Raw genomic sequence first — 18691 nt, 5'->3', positions numbered from 1 at the left:
TCTAACACAGGAGTTAATTGACCATTGCAGACACATTTCAAATACACTAGGTAAGTCATTATAGACTAGTATACAGTAATCAATAATGGGGAAGATAACACATGTGACAAGCATAATTCTCGTGGAAATAGGGAGATTTTTCTTTTGTAGTTTCAATAAATAAAGAGCCTTATTCCCTATATTACATACTTCAAGCACATGCTGATCCTATGATAGATTGCAGGTGAGCGTGAGTCCAAGATATCTTACAGTCTTGGTAACCGGCACAGTGGTGGAAGCGACACTTAAATTTGGGAGGCTGTCGTAAGCAATTGTGCTTAGAAGTCTTTTATTGCCAAAAATTATAGCTTGTGTGTTGTTTAGGTTTAACTGAAGGCAGTTCAATTCAACCCAGCTGCATATTGAGCGAATCTCTGAGTTAATCATGTCGATTTTGTATGGAAGCTCCTCTACGGTAGAATGAACATATATTTGTAAGTCGTCTGCGTAGAGTATATATTTACAGTGAGTGATGCTCTTAGTCTGATCGAGGGTTGGATTGTAATAGTTGTGGCGTGCGGGTGTCTTTGCTCGCGAGTTTGTTTATGAAGTGTAATAACATATCTGTAAACCGTTGAAGAGGAAATTAAAAAACGTTACAGCCAACATTTTTCCATCATTAGCGAGGTGTCAGGTGTTTTCTCTTTTCAAGGAAAAGCCTTTCGACGAGTTTTCGGCAACCTCATTTCTGATGAAAAAATAATCTCTTCTCGGTTACACATTATTAATCTTATCAACTGGGATGACACACTAGAATATTTGGGTTGTTATGAAGGAACAGCTGCAAGGACATATTCTTGGAATCTGTGAAAGTGGTTTTCGTCGAACCAAGACGGAAATTTCAGTCACCGTATCAAATAATTTCTCAAGAGTGAATGTGTCGAAAATTTATAAACTCATACAAATAAAGGTTTGCTTTAAAGTCATGATCATGATTGACCGTAAACTTCAAATTCAACTTTATAATTTATTTTTTTAATTTAATTTAAAAAATAAACTTTATGATTTACTCTTGCGCCAAAAATAACTCAAAAGTTAGTTTTTCTGAGGCAACAATAATCTGTGAATGCAGTAGCTATATTTTGCATGTATTCCATGTTTTTCCATGATATAAAATCCAAAAGAATATAGGAACGATTAAGATGACCTTGAGGGCTGAAAACTTTATCAAAGCCTTAAAAACATGGAAACAGGCCGAAATATAAGTATCAAAAGTCACCGGAACGGGGATAAATTTTGGAGACATTTTTTAATAATCGCTACCGTAAATCTCAAATTCAACTTTATAATTTAACGCCAAAAACGCCTAACGCCAAAAATAACCCAAACATTAAAGTCTTCCTGAAGCAATAACGATCTAATAAAATAGTTGCTGCCTCTTGTAAAGATTATATCATATTTGCCCATTATTTTCCATTTAAGAAACTTAATAGAACATCGGAACATTGAAGATGATCATGTGTACTGGAAACAGAACGCTGCCACATAATCTTTTCCGCATAGCATTTTATCAATGCTCTCATTCGCCATATATCAATTTATGTAAAGATAAAATTTGGATTCTGGCTTTTTGATGTATGAATGGGAAACAGATAATGCAGTAAATCTCCCTAGAGCTAAAGCATTTACATTCGCATTTAATTAATTTTGCAATTAGATTTCGAGAAAGCAATTTCATTGGCAATATTAACTAATCAGCACTAGCAAACAGATGAATAGGTATGAAGGTAGTTGGAGTGGCTAAAATAGTTAAATAATGTTACAATATTAAATAATTTTTGTAATAAACAAAGTCCTTCTCGTGACAATTTTTCAATAAAAATTTGATGGTTACAATAAAAAAAATTAATTTCAATCATTCAACTTCCTTTTAATGATCGCAGCGTCGCCATCGGATTCTGGTGGCTATTTTTTGAACTCATCTCCATATTTAATTTTAAATTCTGAATAAAAATCAAGAAACAGTTCCATTCGTAATAAAAGTAATAGAATATTACATTGTCATTACCTTATGAAGTTTTCTAAAAGTATTAGCGTGATAGCTAATCATAAAATGGGTTAAAATTTATCTGCAAAATAATGAATAAATATAATAAAATAACTATTTTTCCGAAGAATTTTCGGAAGTCTAATCGATAAACTTTGTTAAATATGCATAATTTGATAAAAATGAGCCTCACCAATATTTACTTTCTAGTACTAAATTAAGATCTTTTCTCTACTTAAGCTACTATTAGCTCTAAAAGTTTCTTGCAAAATTCCAAAAGGCCGATTCAAAGTTATCTTTTACAATAAACAGCGCCTGAGGAAGTTTTCCATAATCCAAGAAAGATCGAAGTTTTAAGTTTAGAAATTGAAGTTTGAATGTGAGGCAACCTACATTGGCCAGTATGGACGTGAAGAACGAATTAATGGACATGGATGGAATAGATAGAAATAAAGACCATTTGTCTCTTTTTGACAAAAAATTGTTTATAGGAAAACAGCAAAGTGATTTTGAACCAGAAATCCTGCACAGAGAAAGCAGGGGGCCGAAGCTGGGCGAATAGGAGTGAATTGTAATTTTGAAAAGTGACCGTTGCAACGAAGTGATTGTTGACGGAATTTTACACCCTTTAGTCTAACCCATTTAGAGCTTCCTGACTTACCCATATGCGTTGTCCCAATGTGAAGCTCCTCGGCAACTAAGGGCCCCCGCGCACTGGCAACTTTTATTGTGCAAATATTTAATTTCTTAAATCCCACGTGGTCTATTCCTACCGGCAACGATTTACTCGCCCTCGGAAATGTCCGGACGCAATTATTCAGTCGCGGCTAATAAAAAGTCGATGCGAGGCCACAGTCGATGCCGTGTGCTTCATTGGAACTTCCTCAAAGCAACTACATAGTTGTTTTACAAAAGTTGCCAGTGCTCGGAGGCCATAATCTTATCCATCCCTACTGCGTCCGAGTCGAGGGAACAACGGATATTGCAACACAAAAAAGTACCGCCATGTTTGTTTACTTTATGTCTTCACGTGGCGACAAGCAACAATAGGAAGCCGGCAATATTTTTCCTCTCCATCTCCATCGGGAAAATTGAGGAGGGGATGGGTGAGAACAATCAAAATATATAAACAACCGGGTTGTCATCACTAATTCCACCAATTAAAAAGCGGTACATCAGCCCGAGAGAGGAGTTGAAGGGGTAAAAATGACGCGAATGAACAATCAGTGTGGGCCACGGTCTTAGAATATCCAATATATTGGGCACACAAACGGCATACGTTTGGAAGTCAATATACGAGTTGTTGAATCACTCGCGGGAAAAATGGCGAAATCAGATGACGTGTTATTAAACTCACGAAAAAAGTCGCGGAGTCAGGTGACGGATAATTTAGGATCCACAGAAAAGTCTTCAATTGAAGGTTTCCAAAAAAGTGAACGCTGTTGGACGCAGAGGGATGGATCCACTGCCATTGTAGGAATGGTTAGTGATGCTCATTAGTCGAAGTGTCACACAGCCTACAGTGAAGTGCCATACAGTCCGACGAACTGTCGTAACCATTTTATTGGTTTTATTATGAAGTGCTAAATCTGTGCATCCAATAGATCGGACACTGGCTCAACACTATCAACAGTAAGTTGAGCACTATTGTGATAAATAATTAAAGAATAAAATAAAACAAAGTTATTTTATTTTATTCTATAAGGAAGCAATTCCAAAAAATAACGCCTGAGACCGTGTCTTATATTATAAATAATTAAGGTTAAATTAAATTATCCTAAAAGAGAAAATCCTGGAACGGAAAGCGAACTGCGAATATAGTACAGACTGATATAATAGTTCGTGGGAAATTAAAATTATGTAAGCAATTCCAATTTAAATCAAAAGTAGTCCCAAATAAGTTTAATTTAATGCCTTATAAATATCTTGTGGCTCGTTGATGTGATTGTATTCCATGTTTCACAACTAAACGAAACTGCACATAAGATAAGTTTTCGTGTTCTATATACCAGGGTTTAGATGGCGCCGTTAAATATGATCGATAAAAAAGTAAGTATACTGAAATTAGTTTTGTTATCGTATGATTTACGTATAATATATTACCAATGTGCCTGGTGATGACGATCCTAAATGCTAACTTCTAACTACCAACTACCTAAAACTTAGACGTAGTGTGTAATTTTGTAAGAAACCTAAGAGAAAAAAAAACAAAGTTATTCTTCTTATTTGAAAATTTTAAGAACTACCACATTTGTATAAAAATATCACACTTGCATTATAACAAAAAAACTTGCATGAATAAGGAAGCGTAATGAGTTTTTCATTAAATTTCGGCTTATTTAAATGACCATTGCTATCGTCCATTACTATCACTTGAATAGAGGTGTGGCTAACATGATTTTACAGTAACAAAGATGAAGTGTTAGCAAATTGCAGCATTAGCTTTAAGGTGGTAATCTTAAAGCTATTTCTGCATTGAAGACAGCATCGTAAGGTAACCGCTCCACGATCTCTAACAATCGCCTCTCTTTGGATTTAAAAAGGAATCAGCTGAATGCATAGTCTTTTATCCTTTGCGTCACCTAGAGTTTTTAAAGTCATATTTTTACTTTACCTTAAAAAAATAATACACTTAGCGGAAAGTAGGTACTACAAAAACGCTTCGAATGAATAAATTCCTTTTTTATATTCCCGTTTGCATTACGAAAGGCCACATCCTTTAAAGTTTGGCGTGGGTAGCTAATTTTTGGGGTCTGCAAAATTCTCAAAATTGGATCAAGAGATCTTAAAACCAATTACAGGATCAAGGGAACCAAATTATTCCATTTCCCCGAGAACCAGTGACATAATTTTATATCCATACGAAGCCCGCCTTGAATTCATATAGCATTAGCAATCCCCAATTTATGCTTCGCTAATGGAATTTTGAGTTTTCAACGATATGAATTTCTCAAAAAAATACTCTATTATGTGTCACTCATACTTTAACAAATGATACGGTATACTTGTGTGAGAAAAAGAAAAGTGGACGTAATTAATGCATTTCACATTATAGAGAGGTAATAATTTATTATTATTATTGCATAAGTTACAATTTGGCAACTGGCCAGGTGGTAACATGTATATACAAAAAAGAAAAACACAACATCCCCACACAGTCACATATCAACTAGACAGTTGTACAAATTTTAAAATTTAATTCAAATTTCTAAAAAATTAAATACTTTTTCAGATTTTTCTTAAATATTTTTACATCGCTAGGAAAGGGCTCAAATAACTCTGCAGGCAATCTGTTCCAATCTTCAATTGTTCTATTCAGGTATGAAATTTTTTAAACATTGGTCCTCTGCGGCCGGCATTTGATTTTGAACTGATGATCGTTCCTACCAATGAAATTAGGTTTTCCCACTTCATTGCTTAATTCCCTCCATGCTTTATCCCCTTTGTATATTTTATACATACCGCAGAGTCTGCATTAAAATAGATTGATTAAGATAATAATTTGCTTCTAAAAACAGCAAATAAATAATTGGAATCCCAAGGAGGGTATTTAGAATATTATGGTCTCACACTGATTCTCGAAGCACCCTATGTTGAAATTTTTTTGCTGTTTTCGAACAGCAATAACCCTAGAAAGCAAGAGGTTAATAAAAGCGGTTACGGAACAGATTCCGGCCCTTGATGAAAAATGGGCATTCATTATGCTCGTGGTGGCTTCAAAGGAATATGGTTCACCCGAAGCGTAGAGCGCTTTATGCGGCCCGTGTTTCTCAGAAATCCAATTTCCCCCCTTGCTTGCGCCATTTTCCCCGCCGTTGTGGCTTCTATACGAATACCTACCCGATTCAGCAGCGAGGCTCAGGACTCAGCAAAAATTAGCGCAAAAAACCTACGTACAGGCATCATGATCTATGGGCAAGGACGACGTAATCACCGCAATAACACGGCTTCATATTCACTCAGTGAATATTCAGTGAAACCTGCCGACTTTAGAGCTAAGCGACGGAATAAGCCAATAACGCACTCAGGTCTTAAATAGAAAAAATCCGGCCATAGGTAATAGCGCCGTTATTTTTAGGTATATGTTCGATGAAAATATTGATCGGTTTCATTGTTTTGATCAGCTACTAAACTAATTTAAAGTTATTAAAAAAATGCATTTTAAGTAATGAAGTTGGTAATTTTTGAGTGATTTTAAGATTTTATTGAAACAATTTTTTTTTGAAAATCCAGTTGTAGGACATATAATCCAAATTTAGTTATTATTATGCACTCGCATTTGTAAATACGAATTATATTTTTAAAAATTTAATAATACACGCCGCGGCGTGTGATTTCATATTTGGGCGACTAATTTTATTTTAAGTATAATTATGCTTTACATAAGGGCACCAGCCTACTGTATACAATGAAAAAATGAAAAAAAGCGAAAAGCAAAAAGAATTAGGAACACACAAGTATACGAATGCGAAAAAAAGTAGGAATTACATGATTTCACTTGCGAGTGTCAACAATTTCCGATAACAATAATACTTGAATTATACGAGGGCGGTTTTTTTTTCAAACTCCGATCGCTCGGCAAAAACACCATACAAGCGACAGGCTTGTACTGCGCAGATAGGGCAATTGCGCATCCTCCGCACCACACGCTCAAGTCATTTCCGATCGTAAGTTGTTAGTTTAAGGTTAGTGGAAATCTCATTAACTACACTGCCTCAATTGAATCTCCCACCACGTGATCACCGAGGAGCGAAAGCCAGAAAACTCGACGAATGGCTTCGGCATTGGCATGTCTTGACCTTTATGCCGATAAAAGAGAAATTTTCTTTAATACAATGTGGCTAGAGCGTGAAACATGACGTCCATTCCCATTCAAAACAAAAGAAGAGAGATGCTGACTTCTGGAAGTGTTCTGATCCATGACGACGCCCGTCATCCCTGCGCAGATGGAGGCCAACTGCTCCTTAAGCATTTTCAATGGGATATTTTTGATCACCCGCCGTGCAATTTTAATTATGTCGAGGCAATTATGTCGAAAGTACACCATATGTGTGCTGACTATTTAGCTATGAAATAATGTTCAATCAATCACTTCGTCTTGTGTTCATGAGCAACCGGAGCTTGAAAAAAACGCGGCCGTTGAGTGTCTCAAACTTCTTTCAACGATTCATGGGAGTGCAAATGGTGCTCATAGCCTCAATCAAATTATAGAAACTGCTCTTGCCGTCCTAGAAATAAATGTTTGAGTTTGAATATTGAAATATGAAGTATGTCTTCATTGTTTGTAGGGATGTGCGAGTACTCGGAAATTTGAGTCGAGTCGAGTAGTTGGTACTCGAATCGAGTGTTACGAGTAGTATTACGAATGTCGAGTCGAGTACATCTACATCTACGTAATACCCTGCGAGCCACCTCTAGGATGTTTGGCAGGGGGTGACAAATCACCAACATGCAGCATGCAAGGGGATCGCCACATGCACGCCGCACAGTCATAGAAATATTACGCATACTAGCAAAATATACATGCTTATCCACAAAAAAATTGCTAATGGTTAGTAATTCCTAGAGCAAATGCATGCAAGGTTAGAACTATGAAAAAAACATGCAATGAGTGATCCTAGCGAGCGACGCCATTAATCCTATCAATTGAGACGCCGTTGATATCCTTAATTGTACGCTGTAAGAATGACATTTCAAATCTAAAGTAGTTCCTAGAGTAGTTTCGGTTACAGATCTATCGAGGACAGTAAGTTCGAAATCCCCCGACAAGAGGTGCTATCATGAAACTAATGTAATAACATCGTTTTTAGAGTCGATAAGTCGTTTTAATCCCTTGGCCTAAGAGTTTCAGCTTGTTGCATACGTAGAAGTCAACCACCATAGCAGTCGACGTGGGCGACCTTTTCGTCAGCCCCGGCGGCCAACCGTCTTCCAGCCCGTCGCGCAGTAATCGGAGTGGACCGCTGTACCGCTCTTACTTTCTTATGCTCATACTTTTGTAACGGACCACACTTTCTTTACTGAAACGCTGAGACCATGCGTAAAAATAGTAAAGATTTCTATGAAAATTTTAGGTTTTAGCGGACAATGCCGTTTTTTACCGGTGTTTGACGTCACAAATGGGTGCCGTCTTTAAGTCTTTTTGAGTACTACGTACTTCAGATGTTAATTTTTGATTATTCCTTTATTAAGTTTGGATTCCTTCTTGAACATGCAAAAAAAGAGTTTCTATGATCGATTAAACGAAGAAAGAAATAAAGAAAAAATGTCTTGGTCTACAAAGCTAAAGCTAAGTTCAATAGTTCGTTCGTCTCGTCAAAGCAAGATTCCATGAAGATTCAAGATCCATAAAAATCGTTGACATAACTTTTAATGAAAATTCCTAAGTTTGCCAGATCTTAAAACTTTGGCAAGAAAATACTTGTCCAGCCACACAAGTGTGTTGCAAAATACAATTCTCTGCAAGCAGTAATATTATAACCTGGAGATGTCAAAACTTGCTGCCTGAGCATGTAGAACAATTTGCTTTTCTGCATTAGAATTTGAAAGGATCAAATATTACATGATTCATTTACATATATATTCTCTATTAAAATTCTGCAAATACCTTCACCGAGGGCTCTTTTCAGCAGTTTGGATGCGCATATTAATTAAATTGATGATATATTACTACAGGTTAATTTATTTTAATTATGCTTCAGGAACTGCTGAGAACATCTTTGGTTTTCATTGATTTCCAAATTCTGACAAGATTTACATCAACTTTCTTCATTATATTTTCCTTTTTACATCAAGATAAGCATTTAGAATGGATAAATGGGGATAGAAAGAATGAAAATGTTGGACCATGCATTGCTGAATTTCCTGGTTTCCAATTGCCATACTAGACTCAACACGACTCGATATTCGCGGATAGTTTTCAACTCAACTCGATACTCGACTAGAGGTCAAAAAGTAGTACTCGCACATCCCTAATTGTTAGAGCTATTGCAATCTGTAAGAATCTGATAAATTGGGGCAAAATGGCGGAAACAGGTAAAAATAATTCTGTGCATGGGGTCTGATATCAATTAGTGATACATACCTTGCATTATGTGCTGGGACTAAGACCTACAAAACACTTAGGTGTTCTGGAGAATCAAATAAATTATTCATAGACTCATAAAGGATTGTTTTTTATGAATGTAAACGTAGGATTACATGATAGTAATAAGAAGTAATGTAAAGTTTGAATTTAAAAGCAATTTTACGTAAAAATTTTGCTTGGATAATTTGAATTAAATGAGTTTGAAGTTTGTAATATGTTGACCTGACTTTAGAGTAGTTTTCAAAAAGTGATCTTACTCATGAATTGGATAGCAGTTGAAACGGTTCAATGCAATTGAAACTTTTGCAATTTTGGAATAAAAATCCATTAAGTTTGAATTATATAGATTTAGTATCGCAATTTAAAATGTTGAGTGAACATCAAATATAATTCCTAAAGGTTATACATATATTAGTAGGGCCAGGGAATGATCAGAGAGTCCTCCCATTCACAGGAATTCTCTTTTACGTTCGAGAATTACGTCACAATAAATTTCACACAAAAAGAACAAATAGATACCGTGTCAATTCAGATGTGACATCCACACAGTAGTTTATTTAGGACGTTATTTGAAACATTCCTATTGATTAGCGAACGAAATTAGTTAGCAAGCGAAATTCGCAATAGAATAGAGTTCGTAAGCGGATAGAATTTAGAAAATAATGCTTGACGCCTGCAGCATATCTAGTAAAGACTGACATTTCATATTATAGAATAAATTGCTTCATTCTGATTGAAAATACTTCATTGACCGTCGTTCAGTTACGGTTAGTTCAATCAATTCGATCGTCATTCAGTTAATTCAATGGTTTGAAAATGTATTTAGCATACATTGTACATTCTAGTGATTCAGTCCTTTTGTTTTGTAAACAACAAAAAATCGAGCAAAAACATACCAAATTGTTGTGCTCCAAGAGAGCTTCCCAGAGAAAATTAACTTAAATCTACTTATCCATCTATTACTATACTTAATCCGAAGATTGGTTTGACGAATCTCTCTATTCCACCCTTCTATCATCTAGAATTTTTATCGCTTCTTCGCTTTAAAATCATAAATATCCTCTCCGTTCCGAGGCCGTACTTTACTATTCTGTGTTCTCTTGTTTTTCAATAATTGTCTTTATCAAGCCGTCACTCCTTGAAAAGAGGGCGATTTAATTCTCCCGTCTTTTACAACAGATCAAAAATACCAACAACACTACGCAAGAAGGAAAACAAAAGAAAGTGTGGTACATAAGTATTTCTGCTTCCTAATTTTGAAATTAATACTCTAAACATCCCCTCAAGCACAGTTATGATGGTATCTCGTTTGGATGGATGGTACATCGTGTACTCTAATATTACTCCAATATTGATTACATATATTTGGCTACGCAGTAGCCACACGACAAGCGAATTATGCTGAAGGAGAATATAAATTTCAAACAATGACATATCAAAATAAGCAAACAGCGAACGGATGGAAACGAAAAAAGAGGTCAATAGTAACAACTAATCATCAATCCTAAGACTGGTTTAAAATAGCTCTCCATTCCCCCCGACCATCTGCTAGCCTTTTCACAGTGACGTATTTCTTCTGTTTGACACCCTTAGTAACCTGTCGTATGTAACTCATGTGGAGCCATCCCATGCCCTTCTTCTCATTCCCCTGTCCTTCGAGGGTTATCTTCATCAAGCTTCATTGCAACGTGATGTGGGAGATTAATAAACTGCTCCTACTTCTCCTAAGGGTTTTTGGAAGACTTTTCTATTCTTCCAATCTCAATAGCACTTCCTCATTGCTCACTAGGTCGATCCATTTTACCTTCATCATTCTTCGATATTACCATATTTTGAATGCCTCCAGTCTTAACTCCACTGCTGCTCTCAACGTCCATGACTCAATACTGATAAAGCCAGGCATACATGATGTGGTAGACTGCTATTGCAATGGATCAATAACGACAAATTTCTACTATTATCTACACAGAGGTATTCCAAGAGTAGCAATGCGCTTAGTGCTGTCACCGGCAGAACAATACTAGAATTGGCAGTCGCGAAGGAGATATAATTTCATCTCCACTTCTTAATGAGAAAAAACCAACTATTTGGTTGACACTTGAGCCCTTATGAGTGATTAATTGAAAAAAAATGGTCTGTATGAATTTGTTATTGAAATTTTTACTATATTATCTACGAATATGTAGTTAAATCAACAATTTCAGCCAGCAATATAGCCATAGCCATCGACTCCGACTGTGTTCAAATTTGAACTTCTTCAACTTCGCTAGTAGATCGAATTTGAATTATTTAAAACATGGCCAAATGCGCATTGAGTGATTACCGATTCCGGCGCTTCCTCCGTCCTCTGTCTATTTACTGGCTCTGTGGTTCGGAGTGTAAAATGCAGCCAATACAAATAATAATTAGAGTCGAATAGCTAGGTAAAAATCCTCATTGGTAAAAATCATTCGCTTGGACCGGGATTCGAACCCGGATTCCCCGATTTCCGATGTTCGGTCTTGACTGATTCATGCACGTTGGGACTAGCTACGGTGATATCTTTTATTAATTAATATTGTTATAAATTTATTAATTATTAATTCCCCTCTGTGAGGCGCATTGCTCATAACATGCGTGGCAGTCCAGATCATATTGTCCAGTCTAGTTTACAAGTAATAAAAAGGAATATAGGAGATTGTACAGGAGAAAAATTAAAAGAAGGATAGGAATGACGAAAGAGGTTTTTAAGAAGAAGAAAAGCGTGTTGTGTAACAAGAGACTGGAATTAAAATTGAGGAAGAGATTGGTGAAGTACTATGTGTGGAGTGTGTTTATGTATGGATGTGAGACTTGGACGATGGGGAAGAGAGGCAGGGACAGGATTGGGGGGTTTGAGATGTGGGTTAGGAGGAAGATGGAGGAAATACAGTGGACGGATCGAGTAAGGAATGAGCAAGTGTTGAATAGGATAAATGAGAAAAGAACATTGATGGACTAAACAAATAAAAGTAAAGGTAACTGGTAGGGACATTTGATGAGAGGGAATGGCATTTTGAAAGTACCCTTGGAGGGAACGGTGGAAGGGATCATGAGGAGGGTAAGGAGAAAGCTGAAGTTTATTGACAGCTTAAAAATAGGGAAATATAGAGACTTCAAAGAAATGGCCGGAGACAGGAAAGAATGGAAACAGCGTTGGAGCAAGGGACCTGCCGACGCGACGGGCAGAACACCAGAAGATGAAGTCAACGGAGGCTAATCTTGGAGACTCGATCAACAAATTATATGATCGGCTGGACGATATATCCTCGGTGCTTGAGGCTCACAGTAAGAGATTCGATGAGTACTATGCTAGAATGGACTCTTTAGAAAGTGAAAATCGATCGCTGAAGAAGCAAATTGCGCTTCTTGCAAAACACTCTGATGACCTTGAACAACGCAGTTTAGTAAATTCAGTTGAGATTCACGGTTACCCACTTCAAAAAAACGAAGACCTCCCGAGCATAATTTGTAATATCGGAGCCGAGTTGGGGGTTACAGTCAAAGCGCACGACATTGAGAGTTGTTACCGCTTCAAACCCAAGTCGGAAAGTGGGCATAGTGGTATCCACGTCAAGTTCCTCCGTCAACACATCAAAGAAGATCTACTGGCAAAAAGAAGAGTGAAGAGGGACTTCTCTACACGGCACCTGAACCTCGAGGTGCCACCCACCCCTCTCTACATAAACGAGGCCCTTTGTCCTGGGAGGAGAAAAGTGCTGCATGCTGCAAGAGCTGCTAAAAATGAGAAAGGCTATAAATACTTGTGGATACGTAGAGGTAAAGTTCTAATGCGAAAAGCTGAGAAAGAACCAGTGTTTGTTTTGACGAGTTTGGACGATATAAATTTTTTATAAAATTAAGAATGTCAGATTGTACTAATAGTAAGACGTTCCACAGTAGTGTATTAAGTATTATACACCAAAATATCCGTAGTCTCAGAGCAAAATTTGATTTATTTGAAACGTATCAACATAGCCTTTCTTATTTACCGACTATAATCATATTAAGTGAAATATGGGTTTGTGAACATGAACTCAACTATTACAACTATTACAACTATTACAAATTAAATGGTTATAAATACTTTGCCCAATGTAGTAATAGTAGTCGAGCTAGAGGTATTATTGTTTATGTGCAAAGTAAAATAGATTGCTACTCTACTGTTGTTCAAGCTGTCACTGCTGATTTTGTTCAGGTGGCCCTCAAACTTGAAAATTTTGAGTTACAGTTAATTGCTCTTTATAGAGATCAAAATTTTCCGGTCCCACAATTTTTAACTGAATTTGAACCGCTAATGTATAGTTTAAAAGGTAATATTTTTGTCATTGGTGACGTGAACATAAATATTATGGTACCTTCTAATGATTCTGATCATTATTTAAACTTAATGAGCTCCATGGGATTAGCGTGTCTAATTGACTCGCCAACCAGGGTAACAGAAAGCTCCGCTACCTGTATTGATCACTTGTTTGCTAGGTTATATAAAATGTGCGAAAGATCCACAGAGAAAAAATCATTCGCCTTGACCGGGATTCGAACCCGGATCCCCGAATGATTTTTTCTCTGTGGATCTTTCGCACGGTTGTGCATTGCGGGTGACTCCCGTAAAAGTTATCACCGCGGCTAGTCCCGGTATACTTTAAAAACTATATAAAATGTGTTCTCATAACCTCCAAACAGAAGTGCTTCATGAAGCAATAACCGATCACTCCTTGATTAGCTGTTGTATAAGCGTGAAAGAGCCATTATGCAAAGAAAAATTAATGACTGCGCCTATCAAAACTAAGATAGATTATGAATATTTTAAAACCAAAGTAGCCGAAGTAGATTGGGGTCCAGTTGTTAATGAAGTAGACGCATCAAAGGCTTTTTCGTTATTTCATGATTTTCTAATAGGTGCGCTATCTGCATCAAGAATTAAATCCAATACTTATGACACACGCAAAAAATTAAAACCATGGATAACTAGTCATCTACTAAACCTTATTGAAAGGAAAAATTATTTACTTAAAAAATATAGACGCCATTCACTAAACGAAAGTTTAGCAAAGGAATTTACTAACTGTAGAAATAATTTAAAAAAGGAACTCAGGATTGCCTCCAATAACTACTATTTAAAAATATTCCAAGGAGCAAATGAGAACTCTAAAATGCAATGGAAAATATTTAAAGAAATAACCGGTCGCATACCACTCAGCCCAATTGAAATCTGTCTGGAAATAGACGGTAGTATCACTTCTACTCCGTCTAAAATAGCTACAGCATTTAACGACTATTTTGTTTCTTGCTTTGATGGCAATAATAATAGTGGTATTGATGAATTCGTCGCTGAGTGTTGCGGTTATTCACATAGCTTCGAATCAATGTATCTGGAACCAGTTGACCCCGCAGAAATAACTAAATTAGTGAGATCCTTTCCTTCCAGCAAAGCCCCCGGTTACGACAACATTAACAGTGAAACTTTGAAACTAGTAATTGATGACTTAGCTCCCATTCTTTCACATATATTTAACCTAAGTTTTACCAGTGGTGTTTTTCCAGACGAGTTGAAAAAGGCGGTGGTCACGCCCATATATAAAAAAGGAGATCGTTCAAGTATACTCAACTATCGTCCAATTTCATTGTTATCGATATTTTCCAAAATGATAGAGAAGCTAGTCAAGTCGAGATTAATTAAATTTCTAGACAAAAAAGGCTTCTTCAGCAAAAACCAGTTCGGGTTTTTAAGTGGAAAGGGCACAGAAGATGCTCTTGAAAATTATTTCACTCATGTTTACAGTGTCATAAACTCAAATCGACGCACTGGCAGCTTATTCATTGACATTAGCAAGGCTTTTGATTCCATCGATCACAAGATTCTGCTCTTAAAGCGTCAGAGGACCGGAATTCGTGGAATACCACTGAAATGGTTTAACAGTTACCTGTCATCGAGAATGCAGTGTGTAAAAATTGGTGATGTTTATAGTAATTATAGTATGATAACTTCTGGAGTGCCTCAAGGCTCTGTCTTGGGTCCAATCTTATTTCTTGTTTATATAAACGATCTGTGTAATTTCAATTTTAGAGGTCATGTGACAGCATTTGCTGATGATGTCGCCTTAAATTATTCAGGTTTAAACTGGATAGATGTAAAATATGATATACAGTCAGATCTGATCAATTTGCGACGTTGGTTTGCCTCCAACAAATTGAATATGAGTGTAGCTAAAACGAAGTATATATGTTATAACTTATGTAACAGGTACAAATTTGATTGGGTTTTACATTATCATGAAGAAAATTGTCCTATAACTTTATGCAATAGCTGTTTACCCATTGAACGGGTTTCTAGTTTTAAGTACTTAGGAGTAACAATTGACGATTCCTTAAAGTGGAATCAACATATAAACAGTCTCACAAATGTTATGCGTCACACACTGGCAAATTTTTATTTCATTAGAAATAAATGTCCTGAAAGCTTTCTAAAGACAATTTATAACGCCTTAGTAAATACCAGGCTAAGCTATGGCATTTTTTGTTGGGGTGGCGCATATCTAAACTCCTTGAAACCTGCTGTTTTTTTACAAAAAAGAATTGTACGTATTATTTTGAAAAAGGACAGATTTGAAAGATCCTTCCCACTTTTATTCATTTGGGTTTGCTTCCGTTGAGGCATCTATATATTTATAAGGTCCTACGATGTTTATATGCTAGAAGTGGCAACTCTAAAATATTTCAGTCCCTGCCTTCTCCCTTTACCCTGCGTAAAATAAGTGTGCCCTTACCACAACCAAATTTGACTTTGTTTAAAATATGCTTTTTGTACGTAGGACCAAAGGCTTTTAATTTGTTACCACAGTCATGTTTTATTTCAAAGTCTTTAAAAATTTTTTTGCAAAATGTACATTCTTGGCTTCTCACTAAAGAAAGTGTAGAACAAATATTGTTGTAAATGAATTATAAATAGTACTTTAGTTGTTTTTTTCATGTACGCACTTAAGCTTTGGTTGTATAGATTATCTAGGTAACACAAAATGAACTACAATATATGTAAAGCATAAATATTATTATTTTGGATGGTAGCCTCAAACAGGTTATCCTTCGCGGCTACCTAAAATTACTCAAATTTGTTATTGTCATGTAATTTGTGTGTGGAGTAATAAAATTATTATAATTATTATTATATTATACAAGTTTTCATAGTGGGGAATGACGCCTCGGGACCTTAAATAAGATAAGAGCACTCGACCGGAACTTGGGGAATCCGGCTTCGAATCACGATCAAGGCGAATGTTTTTTCCTCTGTGGATTTTTCGCACAATTAGTGCATTGCGGGTGACTCCGCTTAGTTATCAACGTGGTTAGTCCCGGTATACTTAACCCCCTCCATTTCAATTAATTTTCTGAATATCATCATGAATATTCTCCTATCCTATATTTATTTTTTCTGTGGCTCTTTTAAATAGTATAGTAGGTGACGAAATGATATTTATTTGTTTAAAATCAACGTAGAAAAGTGAAATAAGAAGTGATTAATATTTCATATTGTTCACGAACGAATCTCTTCCTGTAAGAAAATCGAGAACACAGCTTTAGCTACTCGTACTCATTTCTAAATCATGTTATTACTTTAAATTAACCATATTTAATGAAATGTGAGTTCTTTAGGTAAACAATGGACGTTTCAACATTTCTAAACTTGCAAAATATTTATGTTATTCCCGTAAATCTTCTATATTATTTCTACTGTATAGATACCTTTTTCTCAACTTATACGCGACCAAACTCTACAAATGAGGTACCAAAATGCACAGAATTTATCAGAGAACTTACGACGGCATATCTTACTTCCTAAATATTGCTATTGTTTCCTAAAATTGGTTTTCAAATAATAAAAAAAACGGTAAATATTCCTGACGTCAACTGCGCACAAACTGATACATTTGTTCATTTGCAACAATGTCTCGCATTCTTCAAATAACTTTTATCAAAATGCGGCTGATTTCACATTAAAGTCTCCTGTTGATACGTAAGTATGAGTCATCATGTGCGTTTAACAGAGGATAGTGTAATTACTTCCAATGCTGTGTTTAAAGAGGTCCCCTTACCTCAATTTGTGCATGAACATTCCAATTAAATTTGTACATAAGACCCTGCCTTTTTTTCTACATTTTAAAATTAGAAACGCACCTATCCCTCTGTGGACCTGCATTGAAAAGAGCGGGGGAAGCCCGCTGGGAGCGGGCGCATCACGCTCGTGGTGCTGAAATTTAGAAAATCTGATGGTGAGCTAGACTCGTCACTGCGCCATTTGGCATCGGAAGTTCATGACGCAATAGACTCTTCATTTCAATGTAAGGGGTTAAAAGCATTTTCGATTTCATGCAAGGGGTTAAACTAGACTATCGAAGGCTGGTTAAAGTATTTGTTGGTCATCGAACCTTGAAGGTGAACCGATGATTAAATGCAGGATAACGATCGAGCGCCAAAGGGAACGCGATCCGCGATGAATACACGGGTGGTCTTGATGTGCTTCGGATAAGCGACTCTCGAAGGGCGGATTCAAAGGATGGATTTCTCCTCTCATCATCTCTGTATCGTGCTCCGCATATCTCCGCCGTCCCCTCCGTTTGGGGTCCCTTCCCATCATTCTATTGGTCCGTTTCCACTCCATCTTCCAATTTGCTCCCTCTTCACCCTCAAACGTGCCTTTTAATCTCCATCCTCCGAAACCTAATCTCACCCTTACTCGCCGAAATGTTCCATTTCACCCTCTGCTTCATCTTCAGACTAATATCGACGCGAAATAAAAAAAGGACTTGAAAGCAGGTCTATTTCCAACCAATATTTCACTGCACCCATTCCAGATCTGGAATAAATAATCCTGTAATCAATTAAAGAGAAATATGGATAACACAGGTCAACAAAAAAAATTTTGTTTAAAAACTTTTCTTATTTTAATAGCTTATCTTTATAGATTTTTATGTGCCGAATCCAAACCTGGCCTTAGTTTTTTTGTATCACCCATAGTTTCCAAGCAATATGTATTTTAATATTTAGTCTAATACCCCTATACGATATATAAGGAAATCAATGAAACACTGCGTTACATCATAAAATTGTTTGTATTTACTGTTAAATTACTTACAATAGTAATGTAACGTGATAATACAGGGTTCACTTGTCAACTGGAATTGGTCTACATTTTCGGTCTCTTTTTTCCTTGACGATTCTTGTGTAGCTTTTTCTGCAATGAATCGCTTGCTGAACTTCTCGGTGAAGTACCAACAGTAATCCCCCATTATTTTCGTTCATTAGACATACTTTTTTCCATTTTTTTAACTATAAAAAAGCTGTTAAATTCTAAAAATATTGCTTGATTTCATTAATCTAACTGTAAAATGTGAATAAATGGTAGGTGATACAACTTTAAAACCATCATATTTGGATTCAGCTACTTAAAAAACATAAGAATAAGGTATTTTCAGTAAAAAAGTTTTTTCATCGTTGGCCTGTGTAATTCATATGACTGTCGATAGGTACTATAATATCCCTTGCACATGGGCACTTCCACGAGA

Source organism: Ischnura elegans, chromosome 9, assembly GCF_921293095.1.
Source record: "Ischnura elegans chromosome 9, ioIscEleg1.1, whole genome shotgun sequence".
Classification (NCBI taxonomy): domain Eukaryota; kingdom Metazoa; phylum Arthropoda; class Insecta; order Odonata; family Coenagrionidae; genus Ischnura; species Ischnura elegans.
Note: the sequence above shows the minus strand (reverse complement) of the source record.